The following is a 14729-nucleotide window of genomic DNA, read 5'->3' as shown; positions in this document are numbered from 1 at the left end:
CAGGAGTGACATACACGATTCTCAGCGTAGGTGCAGTAAGCAAATCCATGCATTACTGAAGAAACCAAGGGTCAAAGCAGCTAGACCCATTTATATAAGATTCTGGGAGGAATGACGCCACAGGGAAGAAACCTGAAGAAAGTAGGAGGATTCGATTACCAAGATGCAATCTTTGTAATCTTTTTTAACCAAGAGGAAAATGTCTTATAGCTTTGTTCTTTAAAATCTTTCGAGCTTCTACTTAAATGTGCTGACTTGAGGTGAGGATGGAGTCGAGATTTTGTTAAAAGTAGCCACATTCATGGACTGCACTCAGTCCTCAAAAGCAACCCGTTCTTGCAAACATCTGTTCCAACTTTCTCATCTTCAACTACACGCTATGTTTAAAGCTCTTAAATTCTGTAACCCACGGGAGTCAAAGCCTCCCACCAAACCACCGGCTTGGATACCTCCGCCACAGGCCTCTAACTTCGTCTCATCTGTCTCACCATCCCGAGGTTTCACATCTAGTAAGATGGAGACTTGGAGACAGTGCAGGCATTTTGACTTTCTTGGATTCATACCATGCAAGGCACTCTTCTCGGAGTCTCTTCGCTTCTTCACTTTCTTCCTCAGATCCAAAGAGATCAATGTCATCATCTTCTTAGCATCCATAACTCCACTTCCTGTTATGGCTTTGGCATTGGCAGGGCCACACTTGCCAAAGGTTTCTTCACTCCCGGCAGGCTAGGATTGTTGTAATTATACTAAAGGAGGGCTTGGCACAAGCCAGTGGGCCAGAGCCTGCTTCAAATACTGCCACAGGGCTTATGATGGCACCTATTCCTCCTTGTAGCTCTTGTCAGCTAATGCTTGAGTATCTAGAGACCAGTGGGGCTTTTCAGGTCTCCAAAAACCCATGGCATTTGCTACATCTGGGAACTGGACGGCTGCCAGCACTGAGGGAAAAAAGTGAATTGTCTTATATCATGATGGAGCAATGGTTATGCCGCTCCAAAAAGCCCCCAAACTCACGGAGCTGTATACCAAATGGATATGTTTTTTTATATGCAAAGTTTAAAATACTTTTCGAACACAATATAAAATTGACTTTAAAAAAATCCGAAAAATCCTCTCTCTAAAAAAAAAATGATGAAAAACGCCTAAATAGAAATCCAGAGACATTTTCAAAAATTGGGTGAGAATTTGCAAAGAAGGATAAGGATGCTGGGCAGAAGATGGCACTTGCAAACTCTGTTCACAGACCTCAAGTCCCCTTACTCCTGGGACCCCGTAGCGGGAGCTTCACGTCCAGCGACCATTAGGGGCAGATGAGGGGTCCTCTAGCCAAACCTAGATAGACCACAAGCAGAATAAACAACCACAGCGCTTTCCCAGCCTTTGGAATTTTGTGCACGTGTGGGCTACTTGCATTGTTGAGCTCACTCGTGTTGTGGGCGGCAAAGAGAGTGGGGCGAGGTGACCGCGGAAACATTCACAGTGGGTGCTTGTGGCAGTCTTAGCTTGCTGAGGAGACCCTGACTCGGGCAATAAGCAGTCTCTGCACTTTTCAGGCTACCCGAGAGCATATGAAAGGGGAGCTCCTGGGTGAGCTTTGTTCTTCCGCCTGCATGTTAGAGACCAGGAGCGTTCCAAAGTTTGAAGAGCCCAAATGAAGGAACTTGTAGCAGAGAGTCTAAGCAGACGGAGATCAGGACAGTGCACAGAGGGGCCAGAGATCAGGACAGTGCAGAGAGAGCCAGAGATAGAGTGAGGGAGGCAAAGGAAAGGGCTAAATATCCGAGCGGATGCCACTGCTTCTGTACCTTATTTCTCTCCCGTTGCCATCCCTTCTGTTTACTTTCTTCCTTCCCTCTTCTGTCCTTTGCCCTGACTTAGCATTCTCCGTCCACCTCCAGCCTCTATTCCCCCCTTTTCTCTTGGACTTTGCAGAACCTTCTCTCTCTCTCTCTCTCTCTCTCTCTCTCTCTCTCTCTCTCTCTCTCTCTCTCTTGTCTTCTCATAATTCATCAACGGATAAAATGTACATGCTTAAAGCGACAGAGAAGGCACTAAGTTGGGTCTGTGGAGTCCTGATCCCCTCCTGACTCCTCAATCGGTCTCCCAAGCCTTTCACAAGACTTCCTGAGCTCCGTCTAATGTTCGGCAGTAGATCTCTGCGTGTGTAGGTGGGGCGGTAGATCTTCTACCTTCCATAATAAATGACCAAAATTCCGGTGGCTTAAAACAACACTAATCGGCTCTCACAGTCTGGCGGTCAAAAGTCTGAAACTGAGTTATGAACAAGGCTGCCCCTCCTCTCAGGTTCCAGGAGAGAATTGTCCTTGCCACCCAGAGGTAGTGGTTCAATCATTGCTTACACTGTGGCTTCCTGACTCTGGCCTTGGCTTCCCACTAGCAAGGCCAGCTCCTCTCCTGAGGTACCTCTCCACAGTGGCTGTCCTTAGGCAGCTGTGAATAATTATGCAGATTTCATTGGGGGGAATCCAGGGTGTGTTGCTTTAAAAGCTTTCTTTAATGGTAACTGTAAAATCTCTTTTCCTAACATGGTCCTATCCTAATCATATGTTGGGAGAACTAGAATGTGCTTTGGGGGGGGAAGGTCACCATTCAGTTCCCTATAGACAAGTCTCTCACCTCCAGATAGTGTCCAGGGTTTCATTTGTTTGTTTTGCTTTTTTCTCAATAGTAAGATATATGACTATGGCTGGAGAGTGATCACTTGGCCTAAGGCTGGAAGAAAATAAAAGGAGTGTGCCCAGTTCCTTGGTAGTGCATATCCTCTCGGATAGCCACCATACACAATCAAAACATACATAAATAAATAGATAAATAAATAAAATAAGGAAAAGTAGTCCTCTGAGAGGCTCCACCCAGCACCTGACCACAACAGACGCAGAGACCCACAGAAGTCTTGTGGAAGAGTTGGAGAGAGCTGAGGAACCAGGAGGGTTGGGGACTCCACAGGACCAACACAGTCAAGTAGCCTGGACCCGTGGGAGCTCCCAGAGACGGAACCACCAGCCAAAGAGCATACACGGGCTTGACCTAACAGCTCCCCCACCACTGTGCACATCTGTAGCAGATGTGCAGCTTAGTCTTCATGGGGGTCCCTAACACCTGCTGAGCCTGATTCTGTAACCTGCCTGTGGATTCTGTCTCCCTGACTTAGCTGTCTTGCCTGGCCTCAGTGGGAGAGGATGTACTGAGTTCTGCAGTGACTTGAGGTTCTAGGGTGGGTTAGTTCCTGGGGAGGGACCTCCCCCTTCTCAGAGGTGAAGGAGAGGGGGAGAGGGAGGGGCGGTGTGAGGTGGGGACTGGGATGTGTGTGTGTGTGTGTGTGTGTGTGTGTGTGTGTGTGTGTGCGTGCTGGTGAATGGTGTGAAGTGAATGAATGAATGAATGAATGAATGGGGAAAAAAAGGAAAGTAGAAAACAACCTAGGAAGAAGCAAGCAAATGCAAAACCACTATAACACAAAGGCGAGCGCGTTAAGGCTCAACCCTGTCAGGATGTAAATGCGGCTGGAAGAGTCTAGATGAAGGAACAAGAGGAGCAAATGCCTCACAACTAAGGAACAGGAACATGGAGCTGATTATAACAGGACATAGACAACAGCTATGAGAAGGGTAAGGAAAAGCCAGCCCCCGCACAGGGAGATGCAGAAACTTTCCTTGCCACACAGGCATCATGCTCAGAGTTCAGTCCTCAGAGCATGTGTAAAGAGGCCAGTGTGGTACTGTGTGCATGAACGTCAGTGCCGGGGAGTGGTGACAGGTCCTTGGCACTTACTAGCTAGTTGGTCTAGCCTAACCGGGAAGATCCAGCCTAGTGAGAGGCCCTGTCACATACAGGAAGGTGGATGGCTCCCGAGGAATGAAGGCTAAAGTTAACCTCCAATTTTCATACAAAGGCAGACACATGTGCTCCTGCACCTGGACATGCCCATGCACCCAAATGAACATGCACCTACACACATGCTCACAAAGAAATGCAATCTTTAAGAGATACTGAAACTCATTTGTAGTAAGAGAAATTCAACAGAAGCCACTTTGACATGTACATGCATATACTCAAACACCTATCACACACACACACACCACACACTCACACACATACATACACACACATACATAAACACACATACATACATACACACATACACACACACATACACACACATACACACACATACACACATACACACACATACACACATACACACATACACACATACACACATACATACATACACACACATACACACACACATACACACACACTCACACACATATACACACCCCTGTTATCTGATTAAACACAAACACACACACATATATATAACTGTTATACATATACCTGTTGTATATAAAACATATACACATACATATATACATATATGTGTATATATATTATACATACATACTTGATAGACACACCCATATATGTTATATACACACCTATTATGTATATACAGACACACATACATACACATGTATCCATCTATAAATATATCTGTTATATATACACACATATCTGATACACACATATTCACACACTCATGCATGCAAGCATGCATGAACATACACACATACACACTAGCCTGCTGTTCTCAGGAAATCTTAAGAGAACAGCCAATTTCTGCTACTATAGTCTTCCTTCTCCCCCAGCAGCAGAACAGATCAAACTGCCTCAAGCTGGAGGTCAGATTCAGAAAGAGTAGAAGCTGACAGGGCCCTCAAGGCCTGGATTTTATGCCAGGACTATATCAAATTGTCCTAAAGTTGATTTGATAACAGAGCTATAAGGAGTTAATTAATGATGGATAAAGCCTTGGGCTGGCATTTAGATCCAGCAGGATAGGTGTCCTCAAAGATAGTAAGTGGTGTGTGTGTGTGTGTGTGTGTGTGTGTGTGTGTGTGTGTGTGTGTCAGAGAGAGGCAAACAGACAGAGAGACAGAGACAAACATAAAGATAGATATCAGAGAGCAAGTTTTACACATGTAAATAGAAAGTCCCTAAGGGAACACTCTGACAAGGAAGTCAGCTGCAATCCAGGAAGAGAACCTTACCTAGAAACCTGCCTTGACACTTTGATCTTGAATTTTTTTTGTCCCTATAACGTTGGCGAATTAAGTTTCTATCTTTTAAGCCCTCCAGCCTGTAGTAATTTGTCACAGCAGCTGTGGAGCATGAGCATGCGAGAATTAGAGTATTATCTGTCGACCACGCCTTTTGGCTAGAGCAAGCTGTGGGGTAAGCCAGAAAGGGGTAGGGAACAGGTGCCGCACCTTGACAGGAAGACCTTGTAGTAGGAGGAGGTGGACCCAGAAACGAGGAGCTGACTCTCTAGCAGCATGCGGTTTTTGTCCAAATCCAATAATATGAAGTGCTTCCCAGATGGACGAGTTGTACACGACATGGAGTGTAGTCAGCCATCTGGCCTGTTTAGCAGCAGTCGTGACTCTTAGGAGCCAGGCAAGGTGCACTGGGTAGGTGGATCTAAACGGCAGGTTGCCCCAGGGGCTCATGAATGCTGTCATCTAATGGATGAATCCCAGTAGCATAATTTACCAGAGAGGCAGTGAGGTTTGGGTGGCATGTAGGAAAGCCTGAAGTATATGGAGTCTTCTGATCAGTGTCTTAAAGAACAGGGACCCGATGGTCAGCTGAATAGACACAGGAAGGACTGAAACCGGGTTGTGAAATCAGTTCTGTTTAGTCTGCGTTCACTACTTCCTGGACCAACCAAGGGAGACATGGAGCTGGGCTCCAGCAGGGAACTCCGTTCGACACTTAACAAAGGTGTGTCCGAGCACAGCAGCCTTCCTCCCACCACAGCCTGACTGATTGAGGAAGAGGAGAAGCTGAGAGCCTAAGAACCTGCTTGTTGAAGAACAAACACAGTTCTCAGTTTTGTTAAGATTTTAGGAAGACAGTGAAAGCCCCAGGCCACCCACAGCTGTTGCAGTCTCTGCGACCGGTCTGATGCTCCACGGATCTGGAGCTAAGGCAGAATGTCACACTTCTAGCTCTCTCGCCTATGAATTGGCTCAGGTGTGCTGGTCCAGAGGCAAAGATCTTAGTCACTGGCAATGTGGTACACCTTGCACACCTTCAGGGAGCAGCACAGCCTGCAGTGTGAATAAATTAAAACATCCTGGATGGTTCTTGGTCTTACTTCCATTACGTGTTACAGGCCGACCTTCAGGTCCTATTTTCTTTCTGTACCTGAAGTTTTATCCACTGCCTAGTACCTAATGAGTACATTGACTACCCAGAAGAGCAGATAAGCCCAGTAAATATTTGATGAGTAAATAATCATCTGAGCACATGAATAGCATCGCCAGGGCTTGAACCTATGAAATGAGTGACGCATGAATGACTTAGGTCTTTCCATTGCTTTCTCTCAGGAGCTTTTGTGTGCCATACACAATGGGCGTGTTGAATTGCACTGAGGTTGTAAATCCCAGAAACCAAGTACAATACATGAAGCACACTGCACAACTAAAAGCATCCGTGTTCCCACGGCCAGAGGTGCGGTGGGTGAAATCTACCCTCTCTTCACAGGAAGCCTCGTTCCTGTGCCTCTGTGACTAAAAAGGGGTGACAAGGGACTTTTCCCCCTCTGAATGCTCTCTGGAGCTGATAGTGTTGGTTCTAAAGAGTTTGCCCTGCTCACAAATCCCTCTTTGATTTTGTCCAGCTGGAGAAGGGCTGGGTGCAAAGACATCTTCTGAAATGCTTCTGTCTCTGAAGACCGTCACTAAGACGCATCTGCTACTCTGTGACACCTAGCTCTCCTACTCCAATCTCTCCATGTGAGCCCTGAGAGTGGACCTCAGTGGGAAAGAAACACTTGTAGATTACACCCCAGGGAGAGGATGTGAGGGGCTGCCTTCAGCCAAACACTAAATTTTCTGCTGCATGTAGCTTGCAAGGCTTCTGGCTTTGACATCCTCTAGGGAGTGGTCAAGAAGTTACCTGAAGTTTAGATTCCAATCCTGATTCATTTGCACAGATGTCTCATACAAAATTGCTATGCCCTGGGCAGAGGTGGATAACTCTTGTGGAACTGTGAGAATGAGAATATTTTTTCCTTTTTCTACTGTCTCTAAAATCAAGAATTCATGCAGAATCCTTATTTCCAGGGCATTAGATTAATATGTAATTTATAATAAATAACATGACTATAACCTAATAATATAACAGCAATATTATATTATATATTTGAAGAAATAAAGTATTCTAAGTACAGTACAACCATAAGTATTCTAATCCAGGTGTCCAATTTGCCTTTTTTGTTATGATAAAAACACTGACCAGAACCAACCTGAGGAGAAAATGATTTATTTCAGCTTACAGGCTGCAATTCTTCATGGAGAGAAGCCAAGCAGGAACTGGAGGCAGAAACTAAAGCAGAGGCGGTGGAGAACAATGTTTACTATCTTGCTCCCATTGGCATGATGGGCTTGCTTTCTTAATGCACCCCAGGGGTGGTACCACGACCTTGGTGAGCTGGACTCCTACACTGATCATTAATCAAGAAAATAACCCCCACAGGTTAATCTGATGGAAGCCGTTCCTCAACTGAGATCCCCTCCTCTGAAGCAGGTCATTTATTTCAAGTTGCAAAATAAACCGTACACGGGGTGTAACCATTCCTGGAACTTGGCATTGTTAATTACCTCTTAATTTCCCTACTTTGCCCCTCCCTTAGGGGAATCTACAGTACCAAGTGAATTTACCACATCGTACTGAACTCAAGGTGTAATCATGGACATAATAGCATGTAATCCACTCTATCATCCATGGCTGCAACCTATTCCTCTTTCTCCATAGACTCTTCCAGAACCAACTGTCTTTTAATTTCTGGATCAAAGATATGAGCACAGGAGTCAAATGCTTTTAAGTTTCAGATTGTGTTGAAAGAGTTCAGAGCACCCCCAACTTCAACATAGGAATGGAGAATGTGTGAGAGGGCAGGTGTCACTGAAGACTTCTGTGAGGCTATGCAGCTTTTCAGAGAGAGAGAGAGAGAGAAAGAGAGAGAGAGAGAGAGAGAGAGAGCGCACTGTATACGCGCTTGTTTCATGAGATGTTAATCAACTTTGCTTGGCTAGCGAGGGGGAACTGAAGCCAGAAGGCTGAGGTAAATCCATGCAAGCTGTTTCCATATGGTTGACCGGGTGCAGAAGTACCCTTAACATCACTTAAGTCTAGCAAGAGAAGTCTATCTTAAGAGCTATCCAAGCTCCCAGGTACCTCCCAGGGCCTGCTCTCCAGAAGAGTTCTCGGTGGGAGTTAGAATGTGTTTCAAGATCTGGAGGTAGAAGACAATAATAGGCAGTGAGCCGGAAGGAGCTTGCTTCGGCCGGAGTGGACAGAGAGAAAATGGAGTCCTTAATGCAGTTCCGAAGCCTTCATACTATCTTGGCGGGGACGGGGTGGGGAGGAATCGGGGCGGGGGGGGGGCGCTATCTAATGAGTGTTAAGCAGAAGGAGATGCTATGAGTCTCAGGTGGGAAAGTTTGCAGGAATGCAATTTTTCTCCCTGTGCTGTACCACCCAGTGACATTTCATATGATAGGGCCCTCCGTGACATTTGCAGCTCACTAGAGAGTGCTTTAGTGCCCACTGGCATGCAATGGCCATTGCTAGGGAGTGGAATTCCCAGAACTTGTCCTAGGGAGCATCAGGATGATTTCTCTATCAACTGAAGTCATGACTTTTGTCATTTCTAGTAAGAATTTAGAGGGTTGGAGAGATCTGCCCTTCCATGGCAGCCTGGAGGCTACCGGCTTCTCATTCACAGGACACGCTAACTTAAATCTTAAATCCTGACATTTCAAGCACCTGTTGTGGGGAATATTTCTTTGCATGAAATGCCCAGTTTTCATGTTACTGTGGGGTTTCTCTCTTCTAAAGGACTCTGCCTTTTCACAGTCTTCAGAAAATCCTCTGCCAGCCAAGCAGCCTGCTTCCTGGGACAGAAAAGAAAGACCAAGACCCTGCTAAGAACTATTGACGTTTCTGTTCCTTGCATGGTCCCCTGGGAGTCTTGAAGGCACATAGGGAGCTGCATTGTCCCTTTGAATCTCCCTGAGTTCTCCAGCTCCAAGGGTCAGGAGACCAATGATCATGTCCATGAGATACCACTATCATGGCTGGGCAGCACCGGCTGGAATGCACAAAGACGAGACTCAGGAAAGTGGTCAGCAGTGCTGACAGAAAGAGGCGGTGAGCATGGAATGGTGTGCTATTTCACTTTGTCACTGTGATGACGTGTGGGAAATAATCTAGTTATAAGGAAGAAAAGTTTGCTTCTGGCTAACAGACTCAGAAGTTTTATTCCATGGTCACTAGACCCAGTGACTTTGGGGCCCATGGTGACCCAGAGCATCAGGACAGGCAACACAAGAAGGAATAGGTTACTCACCTCATGGCATCTGGGAAGCAAAAGAGAAAGAAACAGTAATGGCTGTGGTCCCAGCGTCCCATCTGGAAGGCGCCACTGAAGACCTTGTAGATGTTTGTCGTTGTTTTGAGACAGGGCCACATGCAGCCCAGGTTGGCCTCCAATTCTGCTATGTAGCCAAGGATGATCTTGAACTCCTGATCCTCCTGCCTCCACCTCCCAAGCACCCGGAATAGCGGTGTGTGCCACTATGCCTCACTTCCCGGTGACTTTTACTAGACTCTGCATCCTAAAGGTTCAACTTCTTTCTCCCAGGCTGGGGAATGAGCCTCCAGTGCGCAAACCTGGGAGACACTGGGGACAGAGATGCTAGCAAATGGAGAGACATCTACCAGTCTCATGAGCACTTGCAGGGCAGAGTGTGGCCAGAGTGTGACCTCTGACAGAGACACCAAGATGGACAGAAATCTGCACGGTGCGAGGCGTACCCACGGAACCATTACATTAGTTCTATGGGAAGATGGAGAGCAAGATGGTAGCCCTGAAGGGTAAAGAATTGAGAGTGACTGTCTCCTTGCTTGTGTGTGTGTGTGTGTGTGTGTGTGTGTGTGTGTGTGTGTGAGAGAGAGAGAGAGAGAGAGAGAGAGCACATGCACACGCACACACGCTCATGTGTGAGTTTCTGACCTAAAACAGCATCACATGGCCAATGGGGAAATATTTCAATAGGCCATCAGCTTTATTAATAGCATTTTGCACACTCAAGAGCCAACTATGAGGGACAAATGACATTACAGATATAAAAACACACCTTGCTTTTCTTTACAGCACTAGTGATGGGCGAACTGACACTCTCGTATCCTCTGTCCTCAGCCATAAATCACAGTGTGTGTGTGTGTGTGTGTGTGTGTGTGTGTGTGTGTGTGTGTGTGTAGAAACCAGAGGTCATCCCTTGGTGTCATTCTTCATGAGCCATCACCTTGTTTTTAAGGTAGTGACTCTCATTGGCCCGGAGCAAACCAATCCGTCTAAGAATGCCAGCAAAGCACAGCGATCTGTCTGTCTCTAACTCTTCAGAACTAAAATGACAAGCCCATGCCACCATGCCACCATGCCACCATGCCACCATGCCCTGCCTTTTATGTGAGTTCGCATGCTCATACCCAAAGCATTTCCCAACTTAGAGCCATGTTCCCAGTCCCTATAGTATACCTTTCAAGTCTTATTTACAACGATCTCTGCAAGTGCATTTTCCCCAGGATAAAGCGACTCGGTGTTCCCAGGTAGCAGGAGAGCAGTCAATTTCTAGGTCAAATGACAAGGTGCTGGGAGCATCTGACCACCAAGCAGCTAGTTCCTCCCGTTTTAAGGCAAACACGGAACGTCATATAATTTTACTACCAGTTGCTTAAAATAGCAGCACAGGAAAGAGGGTTTGAAAGCTATAATGTAAACTGCACCCCTCACTTTATGGCAGAGTAAATAAATGCCCAGGTTACCTAAGACTTGTAGAGGAGAAGTCAGAGAAGGCGCTGGTGCCCTGGAAAGCACAGAAGGCTTCCGCTGGGCATCCCCTGAGGAGATGTGAGCCAACCTCACACTTACTCACTGACTACCAGGAGAAGTGTTTAACGCAGGGTGTTTGTAACAGGAGGCTACATCCCTCTGGGAGGAAAAAAAAAAGCACAGAGCAGCAGTTGGTTCTTAATCCCTTAGCCAGTCAAACAGGGGTGAGGATTTTTATTTTTGCCTTCCTTAATGTGAAAGTTACTAGTTAGGAGCCAGAAAGATTTAACGTCAGGATTAAAAGTCATGTTCCCTATCCCAGCGGTAAAGTTACACTTTCCCGGTATCCTATTATTTCATGGGGTTAAGCCAAAAACTCTTGGCACGATGATTACATGCGACTCTTTTACCTGCAGCCCAATCCAGTTATAGCCCTTGCTTGGTGCCAGTAGGGATTGCTTGTCATTGGCCTTCACTGTTACTTACCATGGCCTCTACCCTCTCCCTTCCTGCACAATGCCCAGCTGACTCTGCTATGGTCAGGACCCTCTAGTTCCCTCACCTTCGTCTTTCAGCGACAACTGGTGGCTGCCTGTGCTATGCAATCCGAGGTCCAGACCAGGAAAGCTCTCACAGTGCCTCTTGGAACTCCCTTCCTACACTGTGAGCCTCTTGGGAAGGCATGGGCAGTGCAAAGGTGAGAATGGAGCCAGGGAGGGCTAAGGCCAGGCGACAAGGACAGTGCTGCTACCAGACAGCGGACTCACCACAAGTTCACAGAGTTCCACTGTTGTTTCTAGAAAAGTGTACTTGTAAGTTGACATCCAAATGCTCCCACTTTTTATTTGCTTTTGAGATAAATTTGCCCTAAGAAAAACGTTTACAATTTAATAATTACAAAATATCTCTTGGGTTCTGTTCCCAATGCCTATCCTTACTGAATGAAAAGTTCATTGAGTTGTGAAAACCTTGGGTCTGGTTGATTTTGGTGTGTGGGTTTTTTCCCCCCAAGGACATTTTAAGAATATAAGACTTTATAAAATGTATTTAAAAATCAGATTAGTAGAGCTACCACACTAGTTTTTTGTGTGCTGGTGTTTAGTGTGGCTCAGATGCCCCGACTTAGGACAAAGGATATTGTTTTTTCCCCCTATAGCAGGCTCCTGGTCCCTGATGCTCATGCCCATTCACACATCGCTTCCCTGTTCACCTTTTACTTGGCTTTCTTTCCGTTTGTTGTCTGACTTACTTTAAAGCATCAAAATGTTCTTCTGCACCTCTCAAGAAAATATTCCCGATGAGGCCTTGGCCAATACTCCTGCCCACTGTGGGTGTTTACATCTGCCTTCTAAAGAAAGACTGGGCTCACCCGAGGTGCTAACATCGCATGACAAAGTCTTTAAAAACTGCCCACGAGCTGATGCTGCACCCGAGTACATCCCTGTACATGTAGAACTGGGGCCCAGGGCTTTTGAAGTGAATGCCAGAGCGGGAATAGCGACAGAAGGACAAACATAAAGGGTTGGCCAGGGGACCCGAAATGTGAGTTAGTGCTCAGCCACTAGGTTTGCAAGGAGACTCACTGGGGCAAAGCTATCCATGTGTAATCGTCATGGTTACAAGACTGTTTAGGGAACACACCCCTGGGCCTTTGTGTCTCCTTTTACATCCCTTGGAAGGCACAGTGTTACATTTTCTGGACTGGCTTCCAAATTTGGGAGTGAAGTTTTACTTATAAAGACATTTCAAGCAAATGAAAAAAATCTAATTTAATAAACTCCAAATTCGTTCTGTAGCAATTTCCCTTTATTTACTGTAAGATTTCAAGGTTTAAGAAGTATCAAAAGTCTGTACAGATTCTCAGAATGTAATTAATTGTCTGTAAAGAATACAAATCCCAGAAAGACACTTTGTCAAATTATCTTATCTTACTCACGATCTCATTATCCTACCAATTTTGTGTGGTTTCAGATTTCCCCGACTTCGGATTAAATCAGTGTGTTCTTCCTGATGCATAATTCAGGAGCCCTGGAAAATGATGTAATTACAAACCTCAGCTGGCAGATTGTGAATTGCACTCACTGTCAGAACTGCCCGGAGCATGGCTTCCTTTCAGAATGGTGGGGTGAGTGTGTCACGTTCCTACCTTATAGCCTGGGGCCTGCTATTGGATATCCATGCAATTACAGAGTTGGATGGGATCCAGCACCACACACGGAAGCTGGGAAAATGCCAATGCTATTGTGGATTTAGAAGGGCTTTGATGATGGTGATGATGGTGGTGGTGGTGATGATGATGATGATGATGATGATGAGATAAAAATAGTAGAGGAAAAGAGCAAATGTGAGATTTTAAATTATTCAGGTACAGACCTGATTTTATAGATGAGAACAGTCCTGACTTACGCTCCTCCTGTGGGTAAAAGACATTTTGCATAGGTGCCTTTTCTGGGTTTATTATTTTCTACAAATTGAAATATCATGTAAAGGCTCTCCAGACATCTCTTCTCAACGTCCGTCCGTCCGCACTGCTCACTCCTGCCTGCCCCTCACCCCATCTACAGGCTTTTGTCCATTCTGAATCCCTAGCTCTCCTTCATTTGAATCTAGATACAGGAAGTTCACTAAAAACCATGGGAAGTCCTTCTTATCCAAGAGGTCAACCTCCGAGACACTGTCCACACTTTCTACTTCTAAATACACTTTAAAAGTCTTCTCATGCTTACAAAGAGTATAAAACACCAATCAAGGGGAAAATGCAACTTTCTCTTTTCCTGTGAGTTATTGGTAATTGTCATGTAAATAATCTCCAGCCATTTCTGTTAGAGTAAGGTCTTGGCTATGTAGAAATGAGACCATTAGCTCTTTACTGTTCTGTGGTACCCAAGCTCAAGTCATTAATGCCAATGCATCACAGCTACTGTTACTCCCACCAAATAAACTGTGAGATTTCTGTAGATAGCTGACATGTTTTACTATTTCATAACTAGTAAATTTGATAAGGATGACAACAGGAAGCCCAGCCTTCTTGTATGAACACTCAGTTCATATAACTAAGGAGCACCAAGTGTTTTCTTGTTCTGGACTACGGACTCAGCATCTCAGTGAGGGTGATTTCCTTGCTTTTCATTTGTTTGTAAAGGGAGCAGAGTGTGCCGGGACAAGGTCTCAGCATCCCTCTAGGGTACAATACTCTCTTGTAATCTGCTGAAAAGCAGGTGGTATTCATTTACTCTTTTTCTTGAAGCTCCTAAGAAAAGCAAATGGGTAGATTTTTTTTTTTTTTTTTTTTTTTTTTGCTGTTGTTGTTGGTAAGAATCTTCAGCTTGATAGATCAAGGGCTTTGAAATGAGATAAACGTGGACCCAGACTAAATGACAAAGGCTTTGAGGCAACAGGTGGGGAAAGCAGCTTTGCACAAACTGAATGGGCTCCATCCATGCATTAACATGTTTTGGGGCAATTCTTGTGAGTTGTTCACAATGGATGCTAAAAAGGACGCATTATCGGCTTTGTGAGTTACTCCGTGGAAATGCACCGAAGGAACAAGAGAATGTAGGGTAGCATGAATTGGTACCACTCCCTTCCATTGAATTTGGTTGGCAAATTGGAATATCTGGCAAACTGGTTCCAGCTGGGTGTTGCTGGCTTCCAGAAAAGCTCTTTGCCCAGCAGCTTTCCAACAGGAGCCGCTTGGTAAATAATTAACCTTGTCACTGAAGACCTTGCATGCCTGCCTTTAAGTATGATGAGTTTTAAAACTTAGAACAGAAGAGGAAAAAAGTATACAAAGTCACCTTAAGTC

The 14729-nt window shown here is 45.4% G+C and overlaps 1 pseudogene; it reads right to left on the bottom strand.

The window, feature by feature from the left end:
• Positions 1-237: 237 nt before the first annotated feature.
• Positions 238-905, bottom strand: Eef1b2-ps1 (eukaryotic translation elongation factor 1 beta 2, pseudogene 1; annotated as a pseudogene).
• Between the last annotated feature and the right edge of the window lie 13824 nt (positions 906-14729).

This window comes from Rattus norvegicus, chromosome 4, assembly GCF_036323735.1.
Source record: "Rattus norvegicus strain BN/NHsdMcwi chromosome 4, GRCr8, whole genome shotgun sequence".
Taxonomy (NCBI): Eukaryota; Metazoa; Chordata; class Mammalia; order Rodentia; family Muridae; genus Rattus; species Rattus norvegicus.
Note: the sequence above shows the minus strand (reverse complement) of the source record. Positions and strands in the feature narration are given on the sequence as shown.